This window comes from Mus musculus, chromosome X, assembly GCF_000001635.26.
Source record: "Mus musculus strain C57BL/6J chromosome X, GRCm38.p6 C57BL/6J".
Taxonomy (NCBI): domain Eukaryota; kingdom Metazoa; phylum Chordata; class Mammalia; order Rodentia; family Muridae; genus Mus; species Mus musculus.
The window spans coordinates 30,120,838-30,145,185 of NC_000086.7; the positions used below are offsets into that span (position 1 = coordinate 30,120,838).

The 24,348-nt window shown below is 36.9% G+C and overlaps 1 pseudogene; it reads right to left on the reverse strand.

The window, feature by feature from the left end:
* Window positions 1-1,196: 1,196 nt before the first annotated feature.
* Window positions 1,197-22,579, reverse strand: Gm3681 (annotated as a pseudogene).
* Window positions 22,580-24,348: the final 1,769 nt, after the last annotated feature.

Here is a 24,348-nt window from a genome sequence, read left to right on the forward strand (position 1 = left end):
GGTGGGAAAGCAGACAAGGAGAAGAGGAGAGGAACATGATCAGGTATTGTGGGGGTGGGAAAAAGGACTGAAGCGCTGAGGACTAGCAAAAAGAATGGAAACAGGCATCTTTGATATGTAGGAGGTTAGAAAACCCTCTAGAATATACCACAGACCTGGGAGGTGAGAGATTCTCAGGACTCAAAGGGAGGGACCTTAGATGAAATGCCCTGCAGTGGGGAGAGGGAACTTGTAGAGTCTTCCTCCAGTGGAGAGACAGGACATCAAGTGGAAAGATGGGGTTGCCATCCCACAGTCAAAAGCTCTAACCCAGAATTGTTTCTGTCTGAAAGAACTACTGGAAAAAAAATGGAGAAAAGCCTAAGGAAAAGGAGATCCAATGACAGGCCCAAATTGGGATCCAGCTCAAGGAGAGGCATCAAGGCCTGACACTATTACTGATGCTATGGTGTGCTCACAAAAATGGGCCTATCATGACTGCCCTCTTAAAGACCCAACCATCAGGTGAAAGAGTCAGATGCAGAAATTTACATGCAACCAATGGACAGAAGCTGGGAACCCCTGTGGTTGAATTAGGGAAAAGCTAGAAGAAGCTGAGGAAGAGGAGTTGAAGGAGGAGGACCAACAGTCTCAAATAACCTGGACCTCCCAGGATCTCTCAGACACTGAGCCACCAACCAGGCAGCATACACCAGCTGATATGAAGACCCAACACATATACAGACTTGAGGCCACAGGGAGTAGGGAGGTCTGGTGGGGTGGGGGTAGGATGGTGGGGACATCCTCTTAGAGATGGGGAGTTGGGGTGTGGGAGCATGAGGCAAGGAGGTATGGGATGTGGAACAATCAGAGGGTGGACAAGGAGGGGGATAAAGTCTAGACTTTAAAAAAAGATTAAGGAATAAATTTTAAATAATTCACTACATTAGTGTGTGGAAGTTCGGTACAAAGGACTATTTGCCACTCACTTATTCATTTAGATTTTGTTTGGAAGTTAATATAAAGAGGCTCTTACACTTAAACAAGAAAATGATTAAAGATGTTTAAAAATAAAGGAGTTCTATTTTGACTCTAAAGGTATACCTCCTAGTTAACTTTGTAATCACTTCACGGGGGTTAACTTCCTTCTTAGAATCATCAGAATTACAAGGATTAAAGAGCCTTTCAAACTCTGTTTCATAGGAGACAAAAATGTTAGTGAATTTTTTATTTGGTTACAAATGTACCAGCAAGTGAGAAATATGTATGCTTCATTAGTCTGAAGATGGGAAAGGAGAAGAGTACTTCAGAGTATGCTTCATAATGTCTCTTCACCATCTACATCAAAAAGCATATCGTAGTTGTTGGTCTCCATGTTCATCAAACCCTAAAACAGAAAAGCACTTCTTACTAAAGAAACTCCAAAGGATACAAATATGAAAGATTCTCTGCAAATGATGTATAGATGTGCTATGTTTAGTTAAGCAGGATAATTATAGTGTTAATAAACTATGAGGTACATCTGAGGTCAAATTCCCAATTTATCATTTCATGTCTTGAATAATTCCTACAAAGTCATTAGGATTTTACAGATAATATCAGTCACTTCAGTAAGAAATAATTCAAAATATCAAGTAGTTAAACTTTTTGATTCCTAAAACATATTTCGTTTCCTAAGGACATTTTATGGACCATGTGCAACATACCTCCATGGACTTCTCATGCATGTCTTCAATTGCTTCCAGGGTCAGATTCTGACTACATTCGGACAGTTTTAATGCTTGTTGTTCTTTTTGATAATTGTTCTACAAATGTAAAAGGAAAACATTACTGTAACAATTCTGTTCATTTTTGTTTTTACTGCCATGCAGCATGAATGCTAGGCTAACAACCAACCACTTAATGTATTTCCAATACTAAAATATTTACGTGAGCAAAAATAATTCCATATGAAATGTAAAAGGAATAGTTTTCCAAGTGATTTAACATTTTAACAACTATTATGACTAAATATACTTATATTTTTAAGTAACATGAAATACAATTATACTACCAATTGTGGGTTAATAAAACTTTTTTTTATGAGAAAGTGTTTGCCATGCTGCAGAGACTGGCCTTAGCCTCTCAAGTACTTAAGTTTATAGGCATGCACCATGTAAACATGAACTTGGTAAAATCCTAGCCCTGTAAGCTTAACTCTAGCTAGTGTTAATGCTTTTACCATATGGTGGCCTCCTTTTTCTAACCAGCAGAAGTAATCCCAGGAGGTGGTTCACTACCTCATCTCTGTATCTAGCCCCCACCTAAGGTGTATGTGCCATGTCTTCTACTTTCTTTTCCTTTCTTAAGGATGCCTTATACTTATTCTTTACTAAGTCAAACATCTTCACTTTTCTCAACTATTGTCAAGAGTTTCACCAACTGTAACTGTTATTTTAAATTTATGACTTTAGCTGGTCGTCAGTGTAATGCCTATAAAACTAACTTTTATAAAGTTTGAGTTAGAATGATCACAAGATCATGAATAGTTTTGATCACTTAAAGATACCCTGCCTCAAAATAAAGTGTAAAAAGATGTCTGGGGACAAAGTTTAGTGGTAGATTTGTTTTATCTAGGTTCCAATCTCAAGTAACAATGGAAGTAGTAATATAAATTTCTCTTTGTATTCTTTATGTTGGCAGACAACCATGGTAATTTGCATTTAAAAAATTAAGACAGGCTGTTTACACCTTTTCTCCTTCTGCTACTACATTCCTATTTTGTCCTTTATTCACAGTGATCAGTTTTGTACCTCACATTTCCACTCAAATCATCCTGATTAAGTACAATGACCTCCACTTTGTGAAGTTTCTCTTTAAAAAATGTACACGTGCATACATATGGAGACAAAGGATTAATATTGGGTGTCTTCTTTGGTTGCATCCCACTGTTTGGGAGACAGGGTCTCAATGAACCTAGAATTCATCCATTAGGCTACAACTGGTGGCTAGGAAGCTCTGGGAATCTTCTTATCTCTGAACTAAATCTGAGTTATTGGTTCTAAAATACTCACCACCACACCAACTTTTATTGTTGTGGTGGTTTGTTTTTAGTTTTGCTTGTTTGTTTTGTTGTTGGTGGTGTTGGTGGTAGTGATGGTGGTGGAGGTGTGTGCGTGCATGCTTACTCAGGGAATATAAACTCGAGTCTCCATGCCTACAGTGAGAAAGATTACCAAATAAACCATCTTCAAGCCCTGCAAATCTATTTTATTTGACCCATTAGCAGCATATGACAAAGTTAGTGAACTTTTCTTCCTTAAATGTTTTCCTTCACTCATGGTAGTTTTATTTGTACCAATTGTTCTCTTCCCTTTCTGGTTCACTCTCACCCCCTCACCCCCACCTCATGCAGAATTACAAATATTGAAGTACTCTGGGAGTCTGTCTTTAGACTCCTCATATACATGGATGATTACTCCCCCTTGAAATTTCATCCAGGGTTCAAGGTTTAAAAATTGCCTTCAATTGGAGTATTTATTTACTTTTTATCTTTAGTCCCTATCTCTTTCCAGAACTGACTCATAATGGCGGCTTCCTCAATGCCTTCTCAGGCAGGAATGGATCTCCTGTTCATTTCAAATTGAATACTTCTCAAACTATTAACCAATCAAATAAAAAATAGTTAATATGGTCATCATCTCAGATCTTACTTGGAAACTATGTGATGACTACAGTCATTGGTACAGTAATGGAGAGATGATCTAAAATAGTTTGGTGATATTCTTCCACAGGAATATTCTGCCAGGGCTGTTGAGAAAGGTTGTTTCTATCCACTGTTACTAAATTTGTACTAAGTTTAGGATTGTAAGAACTGATTTGCCAGTTTGAGATGGCTTTCGAATATTAACAACAGAGTCCAGATGACACCAGTAAGTAAGCTTTCTCTCTCCTTTCAACTGTACCTGAGGCTGACATAGTGTGCTTACTTTTGTAGAAACTGGTAATCCTCTCTTCATCTTTCAGCAAAAGTCTGCCTCTTGAAAATTTATAATCTGGTCTACAAGAAAATACCTAGTGGTTTTCATTGATATAGTATGTGATCATACTTCTCTGCTTTACAATTCAGTAGGACTAGAACAGAACCAAGGATAGATAGATAATGAAACTTAACTTCGTTTCATGTGCCCAACACAAGGCTAGTTTCTCCATTCCTACTTGATACTTAGTTATTCTAGGTTAATTATGAAGTTAGTTATGATACCAACCACTGATTTATCTTGTTCTTCATTGAATTTCTGTATATCCATATCAAACTTCTGCTCACACAATTTGTTGTTGATCTTCTTTCTGTAAAGCACAGTAATAAAAGCAGTCACATTTCATACCGATATGAAAAAGACCACTCAAAACAAATTAAATTGACCATTTCATACTATAAAAAGAAAAACAGCAGTAAAAAATTATCTAATGGGAAATCATTATAGTTTTTTTCCCTGAAAGATTATCAGAGAAGTCTTCTTTTATGTTTTAGCTTTTCAAAAATTAAAGAAGTTTTAATACATATATATCTTATTTTAGAATATTAATTGTATTTCAAAGTATTTTTTCATTATTTTCTATCAAATATAATGTCTAATTTATTTTCCTATATTGATTCAGTTAAGACTTAGTGCAAAACATAAGTCAATTAAAATATACAAATTGTCTGCATATGTAATTGATTTTTTTCCATATTGTTAAACATAATAAACAACAAATTACATTTCTAAGATTTTGTGTAAGACTTCTGTGTTTCCACAATTAATGTAAATCAAATTTTAAAATCTCATTAACAGGTACTTAAAGTAGAAAATAAAAATTTTCACAGATTTCTAAGAATTAGATTTAGTTTACTTGAAGGCATGAAGTTATATGGTTAACTGCTTAGACAAAATCAAAGACACACATTTTTACTAAAAGCTCAGTAATGTTTTTTTTTCAACTTCAGCCACATATAATTTTTAAAATGATACAAATGTGACACTACAAAACTAACAACTCTACCTCTCCCATTTGTTCGTTTGCCAAAGTCATTCTAATTTCTGGTTGCATTTTTTTGAAAGAATCTTTGATATAAGTTTCCATGTGTTTTCTCTTTATGTGACTCCAGGTCCAAGGTGTCTGAAATAATCATCTTATATGTATGGGCAACAGGCACATATGTGGTGCACATATATACCTGTAAGCAAAACACTAATACACAAATATGTCTGAAAAATAGGTATTAAGAGCATTGTTTCTTAAGCCATGTAAGACGTTTTGGGTCTATGATCCTAGTCTAGGAAGCTTAGCAGGAGATTTCCAGTGTAAAGGACAACATAGATTACTTAGGAAAATTCCAGCCAGCCTGACATACATAGTGAGACTATATATCAAAGACAAATTATTATCCTCTAAGAAAGCTCATGCAACATTCAATTACATATAATTTAAAATAGATTCTTTGGGATCTGAGTTTCATTCCCTCACTGGTTAGTAAATTTGTCTTTCACTTTCAGTTACATAATTCATTTTATAAAAATCAGTGAGGGGATTGGTGAGATGATTCATCAGTTAAGAGCACTGGTTCCCTTCCAGAGATCTGAGAATGGATTCCCAGCATCCACAAGGTTGCTCACAACCTATAACTCCAGTTCCAGGGAATTCAATGCCTTCATCTGGCCTCCTCAGGTACAAGACATACAAGCTGTGTACATACACACAATCAAGCAAAACAAACATACCCATAAAATAAAATTTAAAAAAATAAGTAATAAGGGTTATATTAAAGAATTCATTTTTCCATTGTGTCATATAAAGAAAAGCACAGAGGAGTTTTAGAAAAGAAACTGACTTAATATAAAATTAATACTGGGTCAACGAAATAGTGTTGCATGTACAGAATTTTGTATACATATCACTTAGCTTTGAATACATGGAATGTAGAAAAGTTTACATCATTTTTTTCCTCTAAAAATCCCTTCAATGCAGTTATGAAAATGCCTCAGTAATAAATAGGGTTTACTGTGAAAGGAGGACGTTCGCAAGTTTGATTCTAGTACCCATTTAGAAAACTAACCATGGATGGTTGCTTCTACAATAGCAGCACTGTGGTAGGCAGAGTGAGAATTGCTAGGACTTGCTGGCTGCTTATCTAGCTACATGTTCAGTGAAAGAGCAGGTCTTACGGGAATAAGGTGGAAAGAAATAGAGCAAAACCCAACATCCTCCTCTGCCCTCCACATGTGTATATATGCACCACAGACAGAAATATATGAAAAAAATAAAATTAAGTTTAATTAATGTCACACCTGTTGAAAAAGTACCATTTTCACTTCTGTACCACAGGCAAAAATAAGTCCATGATGCTAAATCAAAAATATTTGCAAGAGTCCATGTCATGAGTAGTTCTTGGGTGCTGACCTAGTCCCACAATACCCAGAGTAAGCTCAAATCCCAGGTGCTCTAACACTCCCAGGATCACAGGAATGGCCCCAACATCAGGAGTAACTGAGTCCCTAAGGATCCAGGGACACAGGAACTCCTGCCTTTCCAGTGGCATGGATTCCATCTGTTCTGAAACTGCACCTGGATCAGACCTGGGGTACTGGCTTTGCACCCACTCTTAAAACACCCAGAGGGAGCACGACTCTCAGGTATTCTGAAATGCTAAAGATCACAGGATCACAGAGGAAGCTCGACTCCCAGGAGATCAGACACACCCAGGAACACTGGAGTTCTGACAGAAGAGCAGAGCTGAGGGCACAATATCTTTCCCAACACCCTGTGTATCTGGGACCCCCACAAGAACCAGGGAAACAAAATCATCCTCCCGGCCAGAGGCACAGGTTCCTTGCAGTATGCAACTGTGTCTAGAGAAAACCTAGGGCTCTGGCACCTCACCAAATCTTGCAACACCAAGAAAAAGCTTAACCCCCAGGAGCTCTGACACAGCAGGATCTCAGGAGATTGGTCACACCAGGATTTCAAGATCCAAGAGGCAGCATGACTTCCAGGAGCTCAGACACACCCAAAATATCAGGATCCCAGGATCCCAAGATCTCAGAGATAGCTGGACTCCTATGAGTTCTGACACAACTAGGATTACAGGAGGGACAGGCTCCAGACAGAGACAGCAAGGGAAGGTAGCACCAAAGAAAATGAGATGGCACGAGGTAAGTGCAAGAATATAAGCAATAGCAACCAAGACTAGTCGGTGTCATCAGAAACCAGTTTGGCCAACAGAGCAAGTCTTGAATACCCCAACACATTGGAAAAGAAAGATTCAGATTCAAAATCACATCTCATGATGATGATAGAGGTCTTTAAGAACAAAAATAGTTCCATTAAAGAAATACAGGAAAACAGCTAGAAGCCCTTAAAGAGGAAACACAAAAATCCCTTAAAAAGTTAAAGAAAACACAATCAAACAGGTGATGGAATTGAACAAATACCATCTAGATCTAAAAATGGAAATACAGAATAAAAACTCACAAAGAGAGATGAACCTGGAGAAAGAAAACCTAGGAGACATAGATGCAAGCATCTCCAACAGAATACAAGAGATAGAATAGAGAATCTCAGGTACAGAAGATACCATAGAAAACATTGACACAACAGTGAAAGAAAATGCAAAATGCAAAAATCTCCTAACCCTAAACATCCAGGAAATCCAGGACACAATGAGAAGACAAAACCTAAGGAAAATAGGTATAGAAGAGAGAGAAGATTCCCAAGTCAAAGGGCCAGCAAATATCTTCAACAAAATTATAGAAGAAAACTTCCCAAACCTAAAGAAAGATGCACATGAACATGCAAGAAGCCTACAGAACTCCAAATAAACTGGACCAGAAAAGAAATTCCTGCCGACACATAATAATCAGAACAACAAATGCACTAAAGATAAAATATTAAAAGCAGTAAGGGAAAAAAGTCAAATATCATAAAAAGGCAGACCTGTTAGAAATACACCAGACTTCTCACCAGAGACTATAAAAGCCAGAAGATTCTGGACAGATGTTATATAGACCCTGAGAGAACACAAATGCCAGCCCAGGCTACTATACCCAGCAAAACTATCAATTACCGTAGATGGAGAAACCAAAGTATTCCATGATAAAACCAAATTCACACAATATCTTTCCACGAATCGAAACCTTCAAAAAAATAGATGGAAAACTACAACACAAGGAGGGAAACACTACACCATACAAAAATCAAGAAAGAAATCTTCTTTCAACAAACCCCAAAGAAGATAGCAATATAAACATAATTCCACCTCAAACAACAAAAGTAACAGGAAACAACCAACAGTCACTGGTCTTTAATATTTCTTCATAGAAATGGATTCAATTCCCCAATAAAAGACATAGAGTAATAGACTGGATACATAAACAGAACCCAGGATTTTGCTGCATACAGGAAACCCTCCTTAGTGACAAAGACAGACACTACCTCAGAGGAAAAGTCTGGAAAAAAATTTCCAAGCAAATATTTCCAGGAAACAAGATGGAATAGCCATTCTACTATGGAATAAAATCAACTTACAACCAAAAGGTTTTTGTTATTGTTTTTTTTTTTTGTTTTTTTTATTGTTTTTCTTTTGTTTTTGTTTTTGTTTTTTAAAGATAAGGACTGTCACTATACTTGTCAAAGGGTGAATCAACAAAGATGAACTCACAATTCTGAACATCCATGCTCCAAATGCAAGGGCAACCAAATTCATAAATGAAACTTTACTAAAGCTCAAAGTATATATTGTACCCTACATAATAATAGTGGGAAACTTCAACACCCCACTCTCAGCAATGAACAGATCCTGGAAACAGTAACAAAAGAGAGACACTGTGAAACTAACAGAAGTTATGAAACAAATTGTTTTAACAGATATCTATATCTATAGATAACATACAACATTTTATCATAAAACAAAAGAATGTGCCTTCTTCTCAACACCTCATGATGCCTTCTCCAATACTGTCCATATAATGGGTCACAAAACAGGCTTCAACAGATATAAAATATTTAAATAATCCCATGCATCCTATCAAGTCACCACGGACTAAGGCTTATCTTCAATAATAATATAAATAAGCCAGGCATGGGGGCACATGCCTTTAATCCCAGCACTTGGGACACTGAGGCATGTGGATTACTGAGTTCAAGGCCAGCCTGGTCTACAAAGTGAGTTCCAGGACAGCCAGGGATACACAGAAAAACCCTGTCTTAACCCCCCAAATAATAATAATAATAATAATAATAACAACAACAACAACAACAACAATAATAATGATATAAATTATACAAAACCCATATATATATATATATATATAAATATATATATATATATATATATATATATATATATATATATATATATATATATATACACGTGGTAGTTGAACAACAGTCTAATCAACGATAACTCGGTCATGGAAGAAATTAAAGACTTTTAGAGTTTAATGAAAATGAAGCTACAACATATCCAAACTTATGGGACACAATGAAAGCATTCTAAGAGAAAAACTAATAGCTCTGAGTGCCTCCAAAAAAGAAACTGGAGAGAACATACACTAGCAGCCTGGCAGCACAGTTAAAAGCTCTAGAACAAAAGGAAGCAAATTCACCCAAGAGGAGTAGAAGGCAGGAAATAATCAAACTCAGGGCTGAAATGAAACAAGTGGAAACAAAAAGAACTATACAAAGAATCAACCAAACCAGGAGCTGGTTCTTTGAGAAAATCAACAAAATAGATAAACCCTTAGGTAGACTAAAGAGAGGGCACAGAGTCCAAATTAACAAAACCAGAAATGAAAAGAGAGACACAAAAACAGAAACTTAGGAACCCCCCCCAAAAAAAATTATCAGATCCTACTATAAGAGCCTATACTTAACAAAACTGGAAAATTTGGATGAAATGGACAACTGTCTAGACAGATATCAGGTACCAATTTAAATCAGGATCAAATAGACCCTGTAAACACTCGTATAACACCTAAAGAAATAGAAGCAGTCTTTAATAGGCTCCCACCCCCTCACCAAAAATAAAACCCCAGGATCGGATGGGTTTAGTACAGAATTCTATCAGACCTTCAAAGAAGACCTAATACCAATACTCTTCAAACTTTTATGCAAAATCAAAAGAGAAGGAACACTATTCAATTTTCTATGAAGCCACAATTACACTTATACCCAAAACATACAAAGACCCAAATGAAGAAAGGAAACTTGAGACCAGTTTCACTTATGAATATTGATGCAAAAATACTCAATAAAATTCTGGTAAACCCAAACAAAGAACACGTTAAAATGATCATCCTTCATGATCAAATGTTCTTCATCCCAGGGATACAGGGATGGTTCAATATATGGAAATCCATCAGCGTAATCCACTATGTAAACAATCTTGAGGAAAAAAAACACAGTATTATCTCATTAGATGCTGAGAAATCATTTGCAAAAATTCAACAACTCTTCATGATAAAATTCTTGGAAAGATCAAGAAGCCAAGGCCCATACCTAAACATAGTAAAAGCAATATAGAGCAAACCAGTATCCAACATCAAAATAAATGGAGAGAAACTTGATGCAATCCCACTAATATCAGACAAGACAAGATCACTCTCTTCCTACCTATTCACAGTAGTATATAATATAGTAGTATTTTATAGTACTAGAAGTTATATCCATAGCAACTATATAACAAAAAGAGGTCAAAGGGATAAAAATTGGAAAGGAAGAATTCAAAATATCACTATTTGCAGATGATATGATAGTATATGTAAGTGACCCCCAAAATTCCAACAGAGAACCCCTAAACCTGATAAACAAATTCAGCAAAGTGGTTGGATATAAAATTAACTCAAGCAAATCAGTAGCTTTCCTCTACTCAAAGGATAAACAGGCTGAAAAAGAAATTATGGATACAACACCCTTCACAATAGTCACAAATTATAATACCTTGGTGTGACTCGAACCAAGCAAGCGAAAGATCTGTATGATAAGAACTTCAAGTCTCTGAAGAAAGAAATTGAAAATCTCAAAAGATGGAAAGATCTCCCATGCTCATAGATTGGCACAATTAATTTAGTAAAAATGGCCATCTTGCCAAAAGCAATCAACAGATTCAATGCAATCTCCATCAAAATTCAAACTCAATTCTTCATAGAGATAGAAAGAGCAATTTGAAAAATCATTTGGAATAACAGAAATCCAGTATATCAAAAAACTATTCTCAACAATAAAAGAACTTCAGGGGGAATCATTCCCGACCTCAAGCTGTATTATAGAGAAATAATGATAAAAATGTATGGTAATGGTACAGATACAATTACTTCATGAAATTCACAGGCAAATGGATGGATCTAAAATATATAATCCTGTGTGAGGTAACCCAATCCCAAAAGTACAAACATGGTATGCACTCACTGATAAGTGGATATTAGTCTAAAAGCTCAGAATACCCAAAATGTAATTCACAGACCACAAGAAGCTCAAGAAGAAGGAAGACAAAAGTGTGGGTGTTTCAGTCCTTCTTAGAATGGGGAACAAAATACTCCTGGGAGGAAACATGGAGACAAAGTACAGAGCGGAGACTGAAGGAATGACCATCTAGAGTCTGCCCAAACTGTGTATCCATCCCATATACAGACACCAAACCCAGTCACGATTGTGGATGCCAACAAGTGCTTGCTGACAGGAGCCTTATATGACTTTCTCCTGAGAGGCTCTGACAGAGCTTGGCAAGAACAGAGGCTGATGCTCACAGCCAACCATCAGATTGATCATAGGATTCCCAGTGGAGGAGTTAGAGGAAGGACTGAAGGATTTGAAGGGGTTTGCAACCTTATAGGAAGAACAACAATATGAACGAACCAGACCTCCCAGAGCACCCAGGGACTAAGCCATCAACAAAAGAGGGGGTCCCATGGCTCCAGTGCATATATAGCAGAAGATGGCCTTGTCAGACATCAGTGGGAGGAGAGGTCCTTGGTCCTGTGAAGGTTCAATGCCCCAGTGTACCCACATGCGAGGGTGGGGAAGTGGGAGTGGGTGGGTGGGCAAACACCCTCATAGAAGCACAGGGAGGGGTAATGGAATAGGGAGTTTCTGGGGTGAAACCAGGAAAGGGCTATTATTTGAAATGTAAATAAAGATAATATCACATAATAAATAAATTAAATTAAAAAAAATATTCACAAAATACTACATATAAATAAGTCATTAAGATGTCATATAGTATATTAATCAATACTTCCTAATATATAAATTATGTTAATACTATATAGTTTAAACAAATTATATATCCAAAAATGTACCTTCAAAATTTCCCAGTATATTTTGTACTGGAGATCTGTGAAGTAATTAAAGCTTTACAAAGTAAGGATGCTGGGGATACTGTTTGATTGCTCAGCTTTTGTCCTACAAGCAGGACGATGAGAGTTTGACCCACAACATTACACCCTTCAAGAAAACCATTCAAATTAAGGATTAATCTTATAGAAATATTGTTTATAGTATATATCATATTCCAATTATTAATATACATTACTTGCTATACAATCAATTAAATTTTTCTGGAAGTACTTACACTAAGAAGGAAATAATAAGTTTGAACACATTACCATGTATCTCCAACTACTTCTTCAGGATTTGCATTCCCATCATCATGAGTTACTGGATTCTGTACTGGGTTCGTAATAAAACAAGATATTAAAACAATTATGTTATTTTGCAAATTTTAATGAAATACTTTGTGATCATTCAGGCATAGTGCCAACATTAGGTTTTAAAGCAGATCTATTATTTGCCTAGAAGTTAAACAAAATCAAGTAATGTCTAATTGTCATCTAAAAATATGTTTTAAGCTGTTTATTTATATGTTGTGATTAAAGACAAGAGATACAATATGAGATTTTTGATCTCCTTTACAAGCCTAAGAAGAACAACTGAGAAAAAAGGAAGTGTAACATCAATGCCCATCATTAAATATTTGGTACCTTCCATAAGGTCCAATTCTGAAGCATTCCTAACTTGCTGTTCACCACTTAACAAATTCCAGTTTTCCATTGGTGTCTCTACAGAACGTGCAAAACGCTGCCATTCCTCTGAGAAACTTACGTTTTCTGATTTAAAATAAAAAGAAATTTTCTCAAGCCATTTGAATTAAAAAAAATCACTTAAACTAATAAAATTGAAATATAAAATAACATTAAGGAATGATTTTTACAAAAACAGCACTTCATAATTGCAAAAAGGGTTTAAAGATAAAACCATATTTCTATTACCCTCTGATTTAATACTAAAGACTTTAGTATTTAAACATGGAACACAATAGTTGGCTTCAAAGATAGCCATTAATAACCTTAACTTTAATATGTACACATTTTTAAAAAGAATTATTTAAGTTGAATAAAGTATCTTGGTCTTCCTTACTATAAAAGAATAGAGGTGTGTTATTTTTTACTTTAAAACTCTCTCTCTCTCTCTCTCTCTCTCTCTCTCTCTCTCTCTCTCTCTCTCTTTCTCTCTTACACACACACACACACAGACACACACACACACACACACACACACACACACACACACACTATGATGGCTTTAACTGTGACTTCATGTGGGTTTATATCTAAACATAGGAGGATCTGCATGTTGGTCCCATTCCTGCAAGGTTTTTGATAAGTTAGAGCAAATGTGTCTGCATCTCAATCTCCAAATAAAATCATAGTTGCTATTATCACAACCAAGCTCCTCAATCTTTTTCATCGAAATACAAATCTAAATTATAAAGTTCTGTCTGGCTGGACATATATTTCACTGCTACAGCAAGAAGCTCTGGGTTCAATCTTCAACTATGAAAAACCCCCACAAATTTTAAAAGTAAAAATAAAACAAGCATGTTTCCTCAGGTCCCAGTACATTTGTAAGGCTGAGGACTTCAGTTTCAAGGCCAGTTCAAGCTGCACATGAGGTTTCAGACACTCCTGAGATACAGAGTTAGAGCTTACTTCCCTAAACCAAAACAACACATAAATAAACACAGCCTGGCCTGAAGTATGTCTGAAGTTCCAGCACTTCAGAGGCTGAGAGGAGCCTCGGGATTTTGAGGCCGTTTGGATCCTATATATACAAGTTTCGGCAATCTGGCCTTTCAACACCAGGTAGAAGAAAATGAAGACTCGTCTTCAGTTTGTTTTTAATAAATTTCTGTCGGGTAGCAGCAGCACAGAAAAGGTTCTAGTCTGTTTCTGCCACTAACTGACCTCCAGTTTACTCACACTTCACATCCCCAGGCCCAAGGAAGACTTTCAGGGTCTCCAATTCCATGGCCTTCCTGCTTTCTGCTAGATACTAGACTGTTCAAACTCCTGCCCTTAGTGAAGTTCTCCGTTTTTCACCGCAGAGGTCTAAGTGGGTAAAGTCGATTGTGAACCCAGCAGCAGTGCTATCCGGAGTCCAGGGAGGGTCATCTCCTCTCCTTACTCTGGAAGTAACACCTCCGCCCCTCCACCTTCACCCCATCCGGACCCCCACCTGAACCATTATTAACCATCTTTTAACAGGTCACTGACTACCTCCACAGAGACTTCCCCCTACCATGCTTCCTCAAGAAACTTCCCTTCCTCAAGAACTCAGCTTCGTGGCCACCACAAAGCATACTGGGTAACAGGGATTGGGCAGCTGGAAAACAATCTCAGCCAAGCCCCTTGCTGATTGGCCGTGTTTGCACATGCTTACTAAAGTGAGAGAGGCTCTATCAGTCATCTGTCATCCAAGCAGCAAATAAGAGATAGTATTTTAGCTGCCACTACTACCCAGAAGTTTTCCATTTTCCAAGTTTGCAATACTAACTTGAAAGTTAAAATAAAATGAACCCCAAAGAAGACTCTCCTACTTTGTTTCAGTTGAAGGGGCTGTTATGTGTATTTCGGATTTGTTTTATTTATTTAACTAACGTGCTTTTGCATGTTTGTATTTGTTCAACATGCATGTCTGGTGCTCATAGAAACTAGAATAGGATGCCAAATCCCCGGGATCTAGAATTACAAATGGTTGTGAGCCATTATATGGGTCCTAGGAACTAAACCTTGGTTTTCCCCAAGAGCAACAAGTGGTCTTAATTTGAAAGCTATCTTTCCATCCCTGCCCTGTGTGTGTTTTAAGGTATGCTGGATCATTTCTCTCGATAGATGTTTATTTTTAATATACAGTGGAGATTATAGAAATATGACACTTTCCTCATATTGTCTATTTCCAGAAAAAGAAAAAAAAACATAATTTTAAAGGATTCTGTAAATCATAAAAAGAGATTCAGCAAAAATGATGTGTATACATTTCAGTATATGTGTGCAGAAGAAGACTGTATTCTCAATCATATTCCAACTTACATTTTTTGTTTGTTTGTTTTTCCAGACAGGGTTTCTCTGTATAGCCCTGGTTGTCCTGGAACTCACCCTGTAGACCAGGGTTGCCTCAAACACAGAAATCCCCCTGCTTCTGCCTCCCAAATGCTGGGATTAAAGGCATGCGCCACCACTGCCTGATCCAACTTAAATCTTCAGAGACAGGGTCTCTCTGAATCTGCAGCTCACCAACGTCACTAGCCTGGCTAGCCAGCTAGCTATCTCTACCTACTCAGCACTGGACTGCAGCCTGCATTTTTAAAGTGGATTCTAGGCCCCCACCTTAAGTCCATATATTTTCAAGGAAAGCACTTTACCAAATGAGCCATAATTCTAGCCCCTCTGCAGGGTTTGTTATGTTGCTGTAGCCACTGTCTTTTTTTTTTTTTGGGGGGGGTGCATATTTCTCTAATCATGCCTAAATTTAAGTTCCTAAAATGCTTAATGCTGGTTTTGTTTGTTTCCTTACAATAGCCAATTGCATTTCTTGCTCACTTTACAGTTAATTGGGCAAACTGGAAAAACTAACATTTCATTTGCGAGGCTTATTGTTGTTTTTTGTTTGTTTGGTAGGTGTTTTGTTAATTTCGTGTGTTGGTTGGGTTTTTTTTTTCACCACTGAAGATGAAACTCATAGCTTTTACATGGTGCTGTACCACTGAGGTACACCTTCAGCTAATCTTTGTTTCTGAATGTTGGGTGAGTAGTCATCTGTATGTGTTTTAAAGAAAACTACAATTATTGTGAAACCTAAAATTATCCTCCTATGCTATAGGGTTTATAGAGATCTGATGCCATCTTCTGTCCTCTTCAAACAACAGGCAAATATCTCCAAAAACACCTACCTCCAGATTTATCCAACATACTGTCTTGTTCATCTCTGTGAAGAAAGGACAATAAAATTTTAAAGCTAGAAATATAGTGGACTGGTAGAGCATTTGCCTAGCACACACACAAAAAAAAACTTTACACAGGAACTTCTTTTAATTATTTAGAATAGATATATAATGTGTGGTTTGGAACAAATGTCATATGCATATAAAATACATGGTAGACAACCAAAGTGAACCTGAATTATTTACTTTTAACAATTCATACATTTATACCCCACAGTAGTTTATTCATAACTCTCCCACACTTGCTGAGACCCTTCTTCTTCCCAGATGGTCCCCCTCTTATTTTTATGATGTTTCTCCTTTTGTTTGTGTTTATATCTGGGAAGATCCCATGCAGGTGGCTATATTGTCCAAGTTGCTATGTGTTTGTGATGACAAGGACTTAAGGACCCCAAGCAGGGCTTGAACTCAATATATAGTTGCATCTGACCATGAATTGTTGATTTTCCTGAATCTACTCCTCCAGTGAAGGGATCACAAACACTACTTTTGAAGTACTCTATTGAACTGGGAAAAATTGAAAATATTACCTTATATCTTCATCTGCTTCTACGTGAGGCGGCATATTCTCATGTTTGCCAAATGCTGGCCTTTTTACTATATTGACAATAGAAAATGGAAACATTTGAAAGTATGCTATATAAGTAATAGTTAATAAAGTATTTTCAATTTGCATTTCTCTGGAAAAACTGCCCACGTGAGTTTTTGAAACAGCTTTTATAAATGAAATAATTACATCAAGGAAATTGAGGATACAAGGAGAAAACAAAACTTAAGGATAATAGGTATAGATGAGAAGTAAGATTTCCAACTTAAAGGGCCAGTGAATATCTTCAACAAAATTATAGAAGAAAACTTCCCTAACCTAAAGAAAGAGATGCCCATGAACATAAAAGAAGCCTACAGATCCCCAAATACTTTAGACCAGAAAAGACATTCCTGCCATCACATAATAATCAAAACACCAAATGCACACAACAAAGAGAATATTAAAAGCAGTAAGGGAAAAAAGTTCAAGTAACATATAAAGGCAGACCTATCAGAATTTCACCTAACTTCTCCCCAGAGACTATGAAAGCCAGACGATCCAGGACAGTTGACATACAGACCCTAAGAGAGCACAAATGCCAACCAAGGCTACTATACACAGTAAAACTCTTTTACCATAGATGGCGAAACCAAGGTATTCTATGACAAAAGCAAAATTACACAATATCTTCCAAAAAATCATGCCCTTCAAAGTATAATGAAGGGAAAACACCAAAACAAGGAGGGAAATTACATTCTAGAAAAAGCAAGAAAGTAATCTTGCAGCAAACCTAAAAGAAGATGGCCACATGAACAAAATTCCATCTCTAAAAACAAATATAACAGGAACCAACAACGACTATTTCTTAATATCTCTTAATATCAGTGGACTCAAATCCACAATAAAAAGACATAGACTAATAGACTTAATGTGTAAGCATGACCCAGCATTTTGTTTCATACAAGAAACAAATCTCACAGACAAAGACAAATATTACCTCATAGTAAAAGGCTAGAAAACAATTTTCCAAGCAGATGGTCACAAGAAACAGGCTGGAGTAGGCATTAGAATATCAAAAAAAATTGACTTTCAACCCAAAGTTATCAAAAAAGACAAGGAGGAACACTTCATATTCATCAAAATTAAATTTACCAAGAGGAACTCCCAATTCTGAACATCTATGCTCCAAATGCAAGGGCAGCCACATTCATAAAAGAAACTTTAGTAAACCTCAAAATACACATTGCACTGCACACTATAATAGTGGAAGACTTCAACACCCCTCTCTCATCAATGGGCACATCCTGGAAACAAAAACTAAAAACAGACACAGTGAAACCAACAGGAGTTATGAAACAAATGGATTTAGTTGATATCTATAGAAAACTTTATCCTAAATCGAAAGGATATCCCTTCTTCTCTGTACCTCATGAGGCCTTCTCCAAAATTGACCATATAATCAGTCACAAAACATGCCTCAACAGATATAAAAATATTGAAATAATCCCATGCATCCTATCAGATCACCACAGACTAATGCTGATCTTCAATAATAATATAAGTAATAGAAAATCCACATATATGTGGAATGTGAACAACAACCTACTCAATGATAACTTGGTCAAGGAAGGAATAAAGAAGGAAATTAAAGACTTTTTAGAGTTTAATGAAAATGAAGCTACAACATAACCAAACATATGGTACACAATGAAAACAGTAATAAGAGAAAACTTCACAGCCCTGAATGCCTCTAAAAAGAAACTGGATAGAGGATACAGGAGCAGCTTGACAGCACAACTAAAAGCTCTAGAACAAAAGGAAGCAAATTCTCCCAAGAGGAATAGAAGGCAGGAAACAATCAAACTCAGGACTGAAATCAACCAAGTGGAAACAAAGGAACTATACAAAGAATCAACCAAACCAGGAGCTGGTTGTTTGAGAAAATCAACATGATAGGTAAACCCTTAGCCAGACTCACTAAAGGGCACAGGGACATCATCCTAATTAACAAAACCAGAAATGAAAAGGGAGACATAACAACAGAAACTTAGGAAATCCAAAAAATCATAAGATCCTACTACAAAAACCTATACTCAACAAAACTGGAAAATCTGGATGAAATGGACACTTTTCTAGCCAGATATCAGGTACCAAATATAATTCAGGATCAGATAAACCCTAGAAATACTCCCATAACCCCTAAAGAAATAGAAGCAGTCATTAATAGTCTCCCAAACAAAAAAGACCAGGATCTGATGGGTTTAGTACAGAATTCTATCAGATCTTCATGAAGACCTAATACCAATACTCTTCAAACCATTATGCAAAATCTAAAGAGAAGGAACATTATTCAATTTGTTCTATGAAGCCAGAATTACAATTATACTCAAACCATACAAAGACCCAATGAAGAAAGGAAACTTCAGACCAATTTCCCTTATGAAAATTGATGCAAAAATATTCAATAAAAGCCTTGCAAACTGAATCCAAGAATACATAAAAATGATCATCCATCATGATCAAGTACACTTGATCCCTGTGATGAGGGATGGTTTAATATACAGAAATCCATCAACTTAATCCACTATAGAAACAAACTCAAAGACAAAAATCACATGATCATTTCATTAGATGCTGAGAAAACATTTGACAAAATACAGCACCCATTCATAGTAAAAGTCCAGGATAGATCAGGAATTCAAAGCCTATACCTAAACATAATAAAAGCAATAGATAGCAAACCAGTAGCCAACATCAAACTAAATGGTGAGAAACTGGAGGCAATCCCGCTAAAATCTGGGACTAAACAATGCTGCCCACTTTCTCCCTACCTATTCAACATAGTACTTGAAGTCCTAGTCAGAGCAATTAGACAACAAAAAGAGAACAAATGAATACAAATTGGAAAGGAAGAAGACAAAATCTCACTATTTCCAGAAGATATGATAGTATATATAAGTGACCCCAAAAATTACACCAGAGAAATCCTAAATCTGATACACAGCTTCAGTGCAGTAGCTGAATACAAAATTAACTCAAACATATCAATGGCATTTCTCTACAAAAAGAATAAACAGGATGAAAAAGAAATTAGGGAAACAACACCCTTCAGAATAGTCACAAATAATATAAAATACGTTGGTGTGACTCTAACTGAGTAAGTGAAAGAAGGATCTGTATGATAAAAATGTCAAGTCTCTGAAGAAAAAATCAAAGAAAATCTCAGAAGATGGAAAGATCTCCCATGCTCATGGATTGGCAGGATTAATGTAGTAAAAATGGCTATCTTGCCGAAAGCAGTCTACAGATTTAATGCAATCCCCATGAAAATTCCAACACAATTCTTAACTGAGTTAGAAAGAGCTATTTGCAAATTCATCTGGAATAAGAACAAAACCTAGGATACAAAAACTCTTCTCAAAAATAAAAGAATCTCTCCTGGAATCACCGTGCCTGACCTCAAGCTGTACTATAGAGCAATTGTGATAAAAACTGCATGGTACAGGTATACTGATAGACAGGTAGATAAATGGAATAGAACTGAAGACACAGAAATGAACCCACACACCTATTGTCACTTGATCATTGACAAAGTAGCAAAAACCATCCAGTGGAAAAAAAGACAACATTTTCAACAAATGGTGCTGGCTCAATTGGCAGTTAGCATGTAGAAGAATGCAAATTGATCTATTTTCATCTCATTGCACAATGCTCAAGTCTAGGTAGATCAAGGAACTCCACATAAAACCAGAGACACTGAAACTTATAGAGGAGGAAGTGGGGAAGAGCTTCGAAGACATGGGCACAAGGGAAAAATTCCTGAACAGAACAGCAATGGCTTGTGCTGTAAGATTAAGAATAGACAAATGTGACCTTATAAAATTGCAAAGCTTCTATAAGTCAAAGGACACTGTCAATAGGACAAAACAGCAACCAATAGATGGGAAAAAATCTTTACCAATCCTAAATCAGATGGGGACTAATATCCAATATATATAAAGAGCTCAAGAATCTGGACTCCAGAAAATCAAATAACCCCATTAAAAAATGGGGACAGAGATAAACAAAGAATTCACAACTAAGGAAAACCGAATGGCAGAGAAGCACCTAAAAAATGTTCATCATCCTTAATTATCAGGGAAGTGCATGTCAAAATAAACCTGAGATTCCACCTCATACCAGTCAGAATGGCTCAGATCTAAAACTCAGATGACAGCAGATGCTGGCGAGAATGTGGTGAAATAGGAACACTCCTCCATTGCTGGTGAGATTGCAAGCTGGTAAAACCACTCTGGAAGTCAGTCTGGTGTTTCCTCAGAAAATTGGACATAGTTTTACTGGAAGATCCAGCAATACTCCTCCTGGGCATATTCTCAGAAGATATTCTAACTTGTAATACTGACATGCTTCACTATGTTCATAGCATCTTTATTTATAATAGCAAGAAGCTGAAAACAACCCAGATGTCCCTCCCCAGTGGAATGGATACAGAAAATGTGGTACATTTACATAATGAAATACTACACAGCTATTAAAAACAATGAATTCTTGAAATTCTTAGACAAATGGATGGATCTTGATGATATCTTCCTAAGGGAGATAACCCAATCACAAAAGAACACACAGGATATGCATTCACTGATAAGTGGATATTATGCCAGAAGCTCACAATAACCAAGACACAACCTGCAAAACCCATGAAACTCAAGAAGAAGGAAGACCAAAGTGTGGATACGTCATTCCTTCTTAGAATGGGAAACAAAATGCCCATGGAAGGAGTTAAAGAGACAAAGTTTGCAGCTGAGACTGAATGAATCCAGAGACTGCCTCACTCAGGGATCAATCCAATAAATAACCAACAAACCCAGACACTATGGCAGATGCCAACAAGAGCTTGGGGACAGGAGACTGATATAGCTGTCTCCTGAGAGGATCTGTCAGTGCCTGACAAATACAGAAGTGAATGCTCACAGACATCCATTGTACTGAGCACAGGGTCCCCAATGATGGAGCTAGAGAAAGTACCCAAGGAGCATAAGGGGTTTGCAGCCCCATAGGAGGATAAACAATATGAACTAACCAGTACCCCCAGAGTTCCCTGGGACTAAAGCACCAATCAAATAAAACAGATGGTGGGACTTATGGCTCCAGCTGCATATGTAGGAGAGGATGGCCTAGTATGTCATCAACGGGAGGAGAGACCCTTGGTACTGTAAAGGTCCTATGCCCCAGTATTAAGGAATGCCTGGGCCAGGAATTGGGGGTGGGTGTGTTGGGGGCAGGGGGAGAGGTGAGAGGAGAGGGGATTTGCAGAGGGGAAATAGAAAAGGTGATAATATTTGAAATGTAAATAAAGAAAATATATAATAGAAAAAAGGAATGAAATAATTTATTTGCAGGTTTTATGAGATAAATTCATGTTTTGCTAACATATAGGAACACCGTTCAGATCTTTTTCTGGGGTAAAATCATAGCAAGTTATTGTTTCTCAACATATTATGTCTAAAGTGCCAAGAGTAGGTATATGCACTGCTAAAACTCGGGTATAGGAATATATAGATATAGGTAAAATTAGAAATGAAGTACATGAAAACTTAGAAAAGACTTCTTCCATTGCAGGTGAGTTGGGAAAAGTCTAATGAACTGCAGGACACAATCAATACTGAAGACTGGATACCTTCAGAATGAGCCTGCTCTTCTTCTTCATCTGAATCAAAGTCAACAAGTAATAAGTAACCTTCCTTTGGTATCACCCGCAGTTTCTTAATAGACATTTTTCTCTTAAGCGCTCAGTTGTCTTCTTAGTTAAAAAATATAAATAAAAAGGAAAAAAAGAAAAAAAAGTAGTTATCTAAATCCAAAGGTATCATTTAAATAGTTAAAAATGTCAAAAAGTCAAATAATTATTTTAGCTCATTGAAAGATTGTTTCTTTTGTTTTTTAACACTTATATTTTTAATAATTTGTCTTTATCAGAGAGTTTTGCATACATATTCAATATGGTTACACGTGTATATGTGTATGTGTGTGTATGTGTATATGTATGTGTATGTGTATGTGTATATGTATATGTATATGTATATATATACATACACACACACACACACATATATATATATATGCTTCCCCTTACAATTTCCTTCATGTATCCCATTTATCATGTCCCTCTCCCTCCCAACTTTGTTTTAAAATCTTCTTTAACTTACTTATTTTAAATCCTTCTTTAGAACCCAAGTTAACAATCTGTCATTTCTCAGTTTAAAAAAGGCAAAAACAGGTCAGCCTTTAATACGTGAGTCCTCCTTTTCTCACCAAAAATGATGAGCAAAATGTGTTTGCATTTAAACTTTGAGGCATCTGAATTTTGGTACTATCTCCCAAAGATTCTTTTTAAACAAAACATCAGCAATTCCGATTTTCAGTATATCTCTGTTTTAAAGTAAATTCATGGTACTATCCAGAAAGATGATGAACATGGTAACTATATATTCATGTCAAGAATACCCAATGCTCAGTCTACAACAAACACTCACCACCATTACCCACACAGAAAATCCTTATATTGGAGAAATTTGGGATTGGGGGAAGCCGAGGATTTCAAACATCTGAAGATTGTAAGTTAAAGGCCAGCCCAAGCCAGAACAGCCTGAGCTACAAAGGAAGATCCCATCCTACAGAACTAAAACTGAGAGAAAAAGCTGAACTTGGTGGTCCAAGTCTTTAATCCCAATACATGGGCGATTAGACAGGAGGATCCCTGTTCAGAATCCTTCCCAGATTACTTATTAATCTCTTGTAATGTCTCCTCTTCTTCTTTTCATTCATTCTTCCTACGCCACTCCCCTCTCTGCAATGTCCATACAGTCTATACCAAAGGAACACACCATAGAGAAGACAATGAAGAGGGAGGAATCCTCAGTGTGTTTCTAATGGGTCCCGGACAGCACACAGGACAAGCGCCAAGTTGGACCCTAAGGCTCCTTACAGCACACAGGACAAGCGCCAAGGATCCTCACTCACAGCCCCATGCTCCCCCGACCCTCAATCCTGCAGCCAGCTCTCTGATCCTATTCCAAGGCCCCATGATTGTGTCCTCCAAGGGTTCACAATCTTCTAAGGCCCTGACCTGTTCAATCCTCTGCCATGAATATGGTCCTCCACCTTCACTTAACAATCAGAAGCCATAGGAAATGGCGATCATGAGGCATTTTCTCACCTAGTGGCAACCTGGGCCTGATATGCCCCACCCTGTCATACCTTGATTAACTGTCCAACAACCCTGAGCAGAGCCGATTATCACTTACTGGTTATCTCAAAGGTGAACACCTTCACAACTGCACCCTTCCGTGCTCAACTCCTCAATGGTATAAAAACCTTTGTCAGCAGAGATGCCTGGACTGAGGATTCTTAGGACCCTTTGTGATGCAAGCTGGAGAAATCAGGTCTGTGCTGATTGGCTGAATATATCCTGCTCATGCGTACATGGAGTACCAGGCACCATCGCTTCAAAGGGAGTTTTCAGGAGGTGGGAATGAGCTACTAC